The 7,157-nt window shown below is 43.0% G+C and overlaps 1 protein-coding gene across 1 annotated transcript in view; it reads left to right on the forward strand.

The window, feature by feature from the left end:
* LOC141337909 (uncharacterized) overlaps positions 1–7,157 on the forward strand; it is an 831,413-nt gene that overhangs the window by 749,147 nt on the left and 75,109 nt on the right. The window lies entirely within an intron of this gene.

Raw genomic sequence — 7,157 nt, forward strand, 5'->3', positions numbered from 1 at the left:
TAAGTGAAGGAACCAATTGTAGTGTGGCAAACAGATTTATTAGGAAAATGATGAGGTTAACAGAAACTCCAGGGTGGTGATATCTCTCGGCTGGGTGGTGCAAGGGCTAGATGGCAGGTGATGACGTGGCGTGGATGTCCTGTAGTGGTGGCGATACCCGGTGAAGATCCAACGTCGAAATAAACAATCCAATACGACGACGAGACACAACCAAGACAAACCAGTGACACAGTCCAACGTCCAGTGCAACTATCAGACAGGGAAGAAGAGAATGGGGTGAGTATATGTAGCCGGAGGGAATGAGTGACACCTGGTGCGGGACTGATCAGCAGCTGCGCTGAATGAGCATGACGTACTACATAGACAGACACATGATCACGAGACATGAGAACACGGCAGATGCATGAACCATGACAGTACCCCCTCTCCTAGGAACGTCTCCTGACGTTCCCAGACTCCTTTACCTGTTGATTGAAATCATCAATAAGAGAGTGATCCAGAATGTCTCTGGCAGGCACCCAACTTTCCCAGTCCACCAAGTACTGAAATCCGCGTCCCCTCCGCCTAGAGTCCAGAATACGATTAACCGAATAGATGGGTTCCCCGTCTACGAGCCGCAGCGGTAGGGGGAACCGGGGCTGGCGGATTAATGCGTGCAAAAAACACAGGTTTAATTTTGGAAACATGAAAAACGGGATGAATTCTCCTGTACACTGGAGGGAGGTTGAGGCGGACTGCCACTGAAATAATGATCTTAGTGACAGAAAACGGGCCAATAAATTTGGGAGCAAGCTTATTCGACACGGAACGGAGAGGAATGTTGTTAATAGTAAGCCACACTTTAGAACCGACGACGTATACGGGAGGCCTTGACCGGTGGCGATCGGCTTTGGCCTTGGTGCGCGCTCCCATCTGGAGTAGAGTCTCACGGGTGGCACCTCTGGACGAAAGCGTGAGCAGAGGGGACCGCGACTTCGGATTCCAGACTAGGAAAAAGTGGTGGCTGGTACCCTAAGCTGCATTCAAATGGAGATAGGCCCGTAGATGATACTGGTAAGGAATTGTGGGCGTACTCCACCATAGAAAGTTGTTGGCTCCAGGAGGAAGGATTTCTAGCGACCATACATCGTAACGCTCTCTCCAAATCTTGGTTGGCTCTCTCAGTTTGCCCATTGCTTTGAGGATGGAACCCCGAAGAGAGACTAACAGTGGCCCCCAGAAGTTTACAAAACTCTCGCCAAAATTTTCTCGCACAAACAAACGGTTCGCCGGGCAACCGACCGGAGGCGTTACCCCAAGTAAGGCTGTTTTAACCTTCGATTCAACCTCCCAAATGAGGGCAGAAACAATATTTGTTTCAGGAAAAATACCCTCGGGAGTAGAGGGATGATCGGAGCGGTCAAAAATACGTGATAAAGAATCGGGTTTGATGTTTTTGGAACCCGGGCGGTACGAAAGTGTAAAGTCAAAGCATCCGAAACAAAGTGCCCACCGAGCCTGCCTAGAGTTCAATCTTTTAGCAGTCCTAATGTATTCTAGGTTCTTATGATCGGTCAAACTATGAAAGGTACCCCCGACCCCTTTAGCCAGTGGCGCCATTCTTCCAATGCTAGCTTGACTGCCAACAACTCCCTGTTACCAATATCATAATTAGTTTCTGCTGGCGACATGCGGTGTGAAAAGAACGCGCTGGGATGCATCTTTTTGTCTGTGGATGAGCACTGTGAAAGCACCACACCTACCCCCACCTCTTATTATATTTGGCGTTCACTCATTATCAAGTGTTTATCTTTATAGTGTCTCAACAGGAGTCCCACAAACAGACAAACATATGAATGGAAATCATGTTCAAATGTATTTAAAACACAAATGTTGTTTTACAAATATCTATGCAAGATAATGTATATGTAACTTAAACTTTAAATGCAACTGTAATTAAAATAGAAACTGATTTGCAATTTGTTCCACTGAACACTTATTTCTCTCTTCCTACAGTATAAATAAAGATCTACATCCAGAAGTCCCTGATAGAGTTCAATCACCAAAAGATGACAAATGCTTTCTATCCTAGTTTTTCGATCATGATGAAAGGAGCAGTAAACATCAGGTGAGGATCCACAGAAGAGCTTCACTCCCGTGTCTATGAGGAGAAAGAAATGTGTGATAAATGTCTGAATGTGATCCATACAGGTGAAGAGACTCAGACTTTACAATCAAATAATGCAGCATGTGTATTAGAAACATGTGATACTGAATGATTCATGTTGATTTAGATTTAGCAGTGCCCCCCCCCTCCCCAATTGACTCAACGTGCCCCCCTGCCCATGACCGCGAGTTAACTTACATTTGAGAACAAAAAACATTGATCTAGCATTAAATACTGCCAATAAAATCATCTAGCTGTAAAGGAGCACTAGCCTAAACAATGGTAAACTAATTTGAAGCAAATAACTAATCGTTTCCGTAACATTTTTATGCACATTTTTGGATATTGCATAAAAACCGCTGAATGGAAACGCCAAGATGCGCATAAATTCTAAAAATGCGCGTAAAGCGTATTTGCTAAGTAGGATAAAATTCTTATCCGGTAAGAAAACATACATAAACTCTATGAAAACACGTTTACCTAATACATTCCTTGATGCTCATCAAAAATTTGACATGTGACTTTGCAATGTGATACCATAACTGGGCCAACCAACAGACCAATCTCATTGCACAGCATCTTAAATTCTTAAATTTAAAAGCATTTTAAATTTCAAATGCTTGAGGAAAGTCTCAAAGGGATTCGTTATAATAAACTTCCAGAACTGTTTTCCCAAACAGCAGGCTCTGAAAATAAGATAACATGACTTTGTTTTGTTTGCGAGCTCTGAAGCTCGTAATTTATTGTATACGAATATAATAATATATATAAGAATGATTATAGGCTATAACCTACTGTCACAGTCCTGTCTGTTCATCTGGTCTCCCCCTGTCATTTTTTCATTATTGGTTTCACCCTCATCAGCCTGTCATCCCCATCACCTGTGTTTAATTAATTAGTCTGCCTTTATAAGTCTGTTTGTATCTTCAGTTCATGTCGGTCTTTAATCGTTTAATGTTCTTCGTGTGTGGATGTCTCTATGTTCCTGCCTGTTCCCGCCTGTGTATATTGAGAAGATTTATTAAATAAGTGTTTATTGTACTCCTCGTCTCTTCTCGTCCGTCCAGCACGCAGCACGCAGCACACCCAAAACAGTTCACGGGGTCTTCCCCTGCGTTTCTTTTCCGTTTTTTGTAACAGTGTTTTATTTTTATTTTTTTTTCCCTTTTCCCTTTATGGATATCCCTGCCGTCCTCATCCTCCTTCTGGAGCAGGGGAACCGCTCTCTCGAGAACCACACAAGAGACTTTGTGCGACTCGTTCCATACACGCACTACCCGGACAGCTGCCTGTGCACATTCTATCGCACAGGACTCAACAACTCCACCAAAGCGCGGCTGTCCGGGGAGGGTCCTCGAGAGATTATCGCCGATTACATCGAGTGGGTGCTGGTGTCCAGCAGAGCTTCGTTGACCGCGAAGGATGACACCAGCCCCACTCCAGACCCAGAACCCAGCCCAACATCACCCCGACAAGCGGAGTTGCAGCCCGAGCCCACCTGACGATGGAGAGCCAGAGCCGAGAGCGACAGTGCCAGAGCCGGACCCATCGGACCAGGTGCGAGAGCCGACTGCTACATCCGCGACGGTGGAGTATGACGTGGAGCAAGAGAGGGCAACAGAGAGCCCTGCCCACTGCACCACCACTGGGGGTGAGCATGAGCAACACTCTGGGGACTTAATAGACTTTTCCACAGAACCACTGGCCTGCCTGAACTTCCCACCCACCCGCCCTCTTCTGCCTATGCCTGAGTCTCCGCTGGTCCCGTCCAGCCATCCTGAGTCTCCGCTGGTCCCGTCCAGCCATCCTGAATCTCCGCTGGTCCCGTCCAGCCGTCCTGAATCTCCGCTGGTCCCGTCCAGCCATCCTGAATCCCCGCTGGTTCCGTCCAGTCTTCCAGAATCTCCGCTGGTTCCGTCCAGTCTTCCAGAATCTCCGCTGGTTCCGTCCAGTCGTCCAGAGTCATCGCTGGTTTCGCCCAGCCTTCCAGAATCTCCGCTATCACCTGTCAGTCCCCCTGCTCCCCCTCAGTCATCCATCTGTGCAGTGGGCTTGCCGCAGGTCTGCCAGTTTCCAACGGCGTCTCGGCTGGAGGATCCCTCAGCTCCGCCTCCAGCCTTCCGAGTCCAGGACTCCGCCTCGGCCCTCCGACCCTGCGGTTCCACCACGGCTCTCGACGCCCTCCTCTCCACCGTCGCCCGTCGTTCCACCAGCTTCACCGGGCTCCATCGTCTCTCCGGCTCCGCCCTGGTCTGTCGTCACCCCATCGTCTCCTCCGGACTCTGCTCCTCCGGCTGTGCCTCGTCGCGCCGTCCCTCCAGCTCCTAGGGAATCCTCCTTCCTGCAGGCACAGCCTCCATCCTCTGTCGCTCCGGCTCCGCCGTGGATCTCCGGAACTCCACCTCCGGAACTCCACCTCCGTCAACTCCACCACCTGTCAAACGTGACAACTTTCAGCCACATTTGGCCCAAACGTTCTTGCTATCTGGGTAAAGCATTGTCATGAATTCGTTGTAAATTACGGCCCTGATTTAATTGTATATTAAGTTAGCTATGTGTCTGTCTGTTGCTGATGTACAGATGCACAATCACAAATCCTCTCATTACAACAAACAAAGCAGAAACACAATGGAAATAAAAGATGGATTGTGCAGTTTTGACAGATTCATTCATTAAAACGGACATTTTGACACACAGTGAGTTTGTTAGCATGTTACTAGCATGATTAGCAAGTTGCTAACATGCTTTTAACGTGCTGTTAGCATGATTAGCATGGCACAAGCATTGTTATTATGGTACTAGCATGTTATTAACATTATTAACAAGTTATTAGCATTTTTTTGCATGATTATCAAGTTATTAGCATGATAAGCAAGTTACTAGCATTTTTAACATGACTAGCATCATTGGTATGTTATTAGCATGTTTCTAGCATTGCTAACCTGTCAGTAGCATGTTGCTAGTTTTGTTTGTTATATTTCAATATTTCAGAATATTACTCATTAAATCAACATTATCCAGCAAATTGTTCTTCACTCTTTAGCCTATAAACAGCTTTATAAACCTAATAAAACTGTAGTTTAAAATGAGGTTACATTTCTGCAAAGTTTATATGACTCCTGTGCTTGAAGACAGACATTCTTATTTTGCTTATTGATAATGTTAGTGTTGCTGCTCATGCTTTTCATAAAATATTTTTATTGTTGTAATATGAATATTAAATTTTACATGAAAGACTGCTAACATTTTTATTTTTAAGATGACCAAAATAATAAATAGACAGCAAAGTATGGACTTACTTCACTCACTTGAAGATTTGATTTTTTAACAAAAACACTTTAGTAACTGTAACGTATCTGGTCTTCCCTGTCATCATGAACTCTTGCACCACACTTCATGGACTACAATCCCCATAAGCCACTGCACCAATCACTGCACACATCTGTTCCTCATTTCCCACAGAACTGATTGCTGCATACACCTGTTTATCATTTACCCACATGTATTTAAGCCACTCTCACACACAGCCACCTTGCGAAGTCTAAAATTGTTCCCATGGTCATTATTCTAAGCGTGTTTCTCTGTATTGGATTACCTGTGTATGACTCTGGACCGTGTACCCCGTTATTGATTCCTGCTGCCTGCCATTGTTGGATTATCTGTGTATGACTCTGGACTGTGTACCCCGTTGTTGATTCCTGCTGCCTGCCATTGCGACCACTGCTTGAGTATTGAACTGTTTTCCCGGATTACCTACGTTGTTCCTGTTTTCTGGCGTTTACTCCTGCGTGTTGACTATTCTAATAAAGCCTTGCAAATGGATCCGCACGTCTCTGACTCCTCCTTGTGACAGTAACAGTGCATTTCTTGTATTTTTTGCATTTTCAAACCCCACTATTTATTGGTGTGTAAAAAAGAGTTTTGATTTGTATGCAAAGAGGGAGTGATTGTTATAAATAAAACAGTTTGTTCAGTTCAGTGGTGTTGTAATCATTGGGTGAAAAACAGAAGTATAATAGTAAATAAATATCGGTTATGAATATCAGTTATCGGGCACATAAACATGCAAATAATTCGTTATTGGTAATAAAATAATCAATATCTGTCGATCACTACTTGTAACCCAAAGGTTGCGGTTCGATTCCCACACCGGCAGGAATTGAAGGCGGGGATTGTGAATGAACACAAATGGGCCGTAGATCTGCCTTGCTCCAGGTCTGCAGCCTCCCCATATTGTGTAAGGAAGATGAAATACACGCAAAATGAAATAAAGTCCATGTAATGTTAACTTACTTCTTTTCTCTGAGGTGAATCAATAAACATCTGTCAACTGTTGTCAAATAAAGGGAACTCTCTGTAACGGAAGTAAATGAAGTTACATAGATTGTTTTATTATTATTTCCAAGCGTTATATTTTATGTCCATTTTTTTTTACCTTTTAGTACTTACCTCTAATAAAACAGTTTGACACCGTGGATTGTGGCGCATAAAAAAACCTCTGAATTCTCTCTATTAATCTTTATTCTTAGGTATGTATGCAAATTATATATGATTTAAATCTCACAATTATAATATAAACCATAAATAATATAAATAGTTATAATTTAAATGTTTAATTATAATTTGAAAGTATTTTGCTTTAAAAAAATAAAAATGTTTATATATATATATATATATATATATATATATATATATATATATATATATATATATATATATATATAATGTATAACTATAGCCAAAAACAGCTAGCTTATGAACACATTTTTAGCAGCAGTAATAGTAGTAGATATGTTTTAGTAATTAATGATTAAATGCAAGAACTGTTACAAGCCTCCTGATGTGTCTAAGTGTGCGCGAGATTGTAACAAATAAAAATAAAAAGTCAATCCACGTCAATCAAGTCACGTCAATCCCCTGATCCAGAAAATTAACAAACACGAAGTTGAGCAAAATTATTATTTTTTTATTAATTACAACAGAATAAAGGAAGCAAATGTTCAGGAGAGGG

Source organism: Garra rufa, chromosome 7 (assembly GCF_049309525.1).
Source record: "Garra rufa chromosome 7, GarRuf1.0, whole genome shotgun sequence".
NCBI lineage: Eukaryota > Metazoa > Chordata > Actinopteri > Cypriniformes > Cyprinidae > Garra > Garra rufa.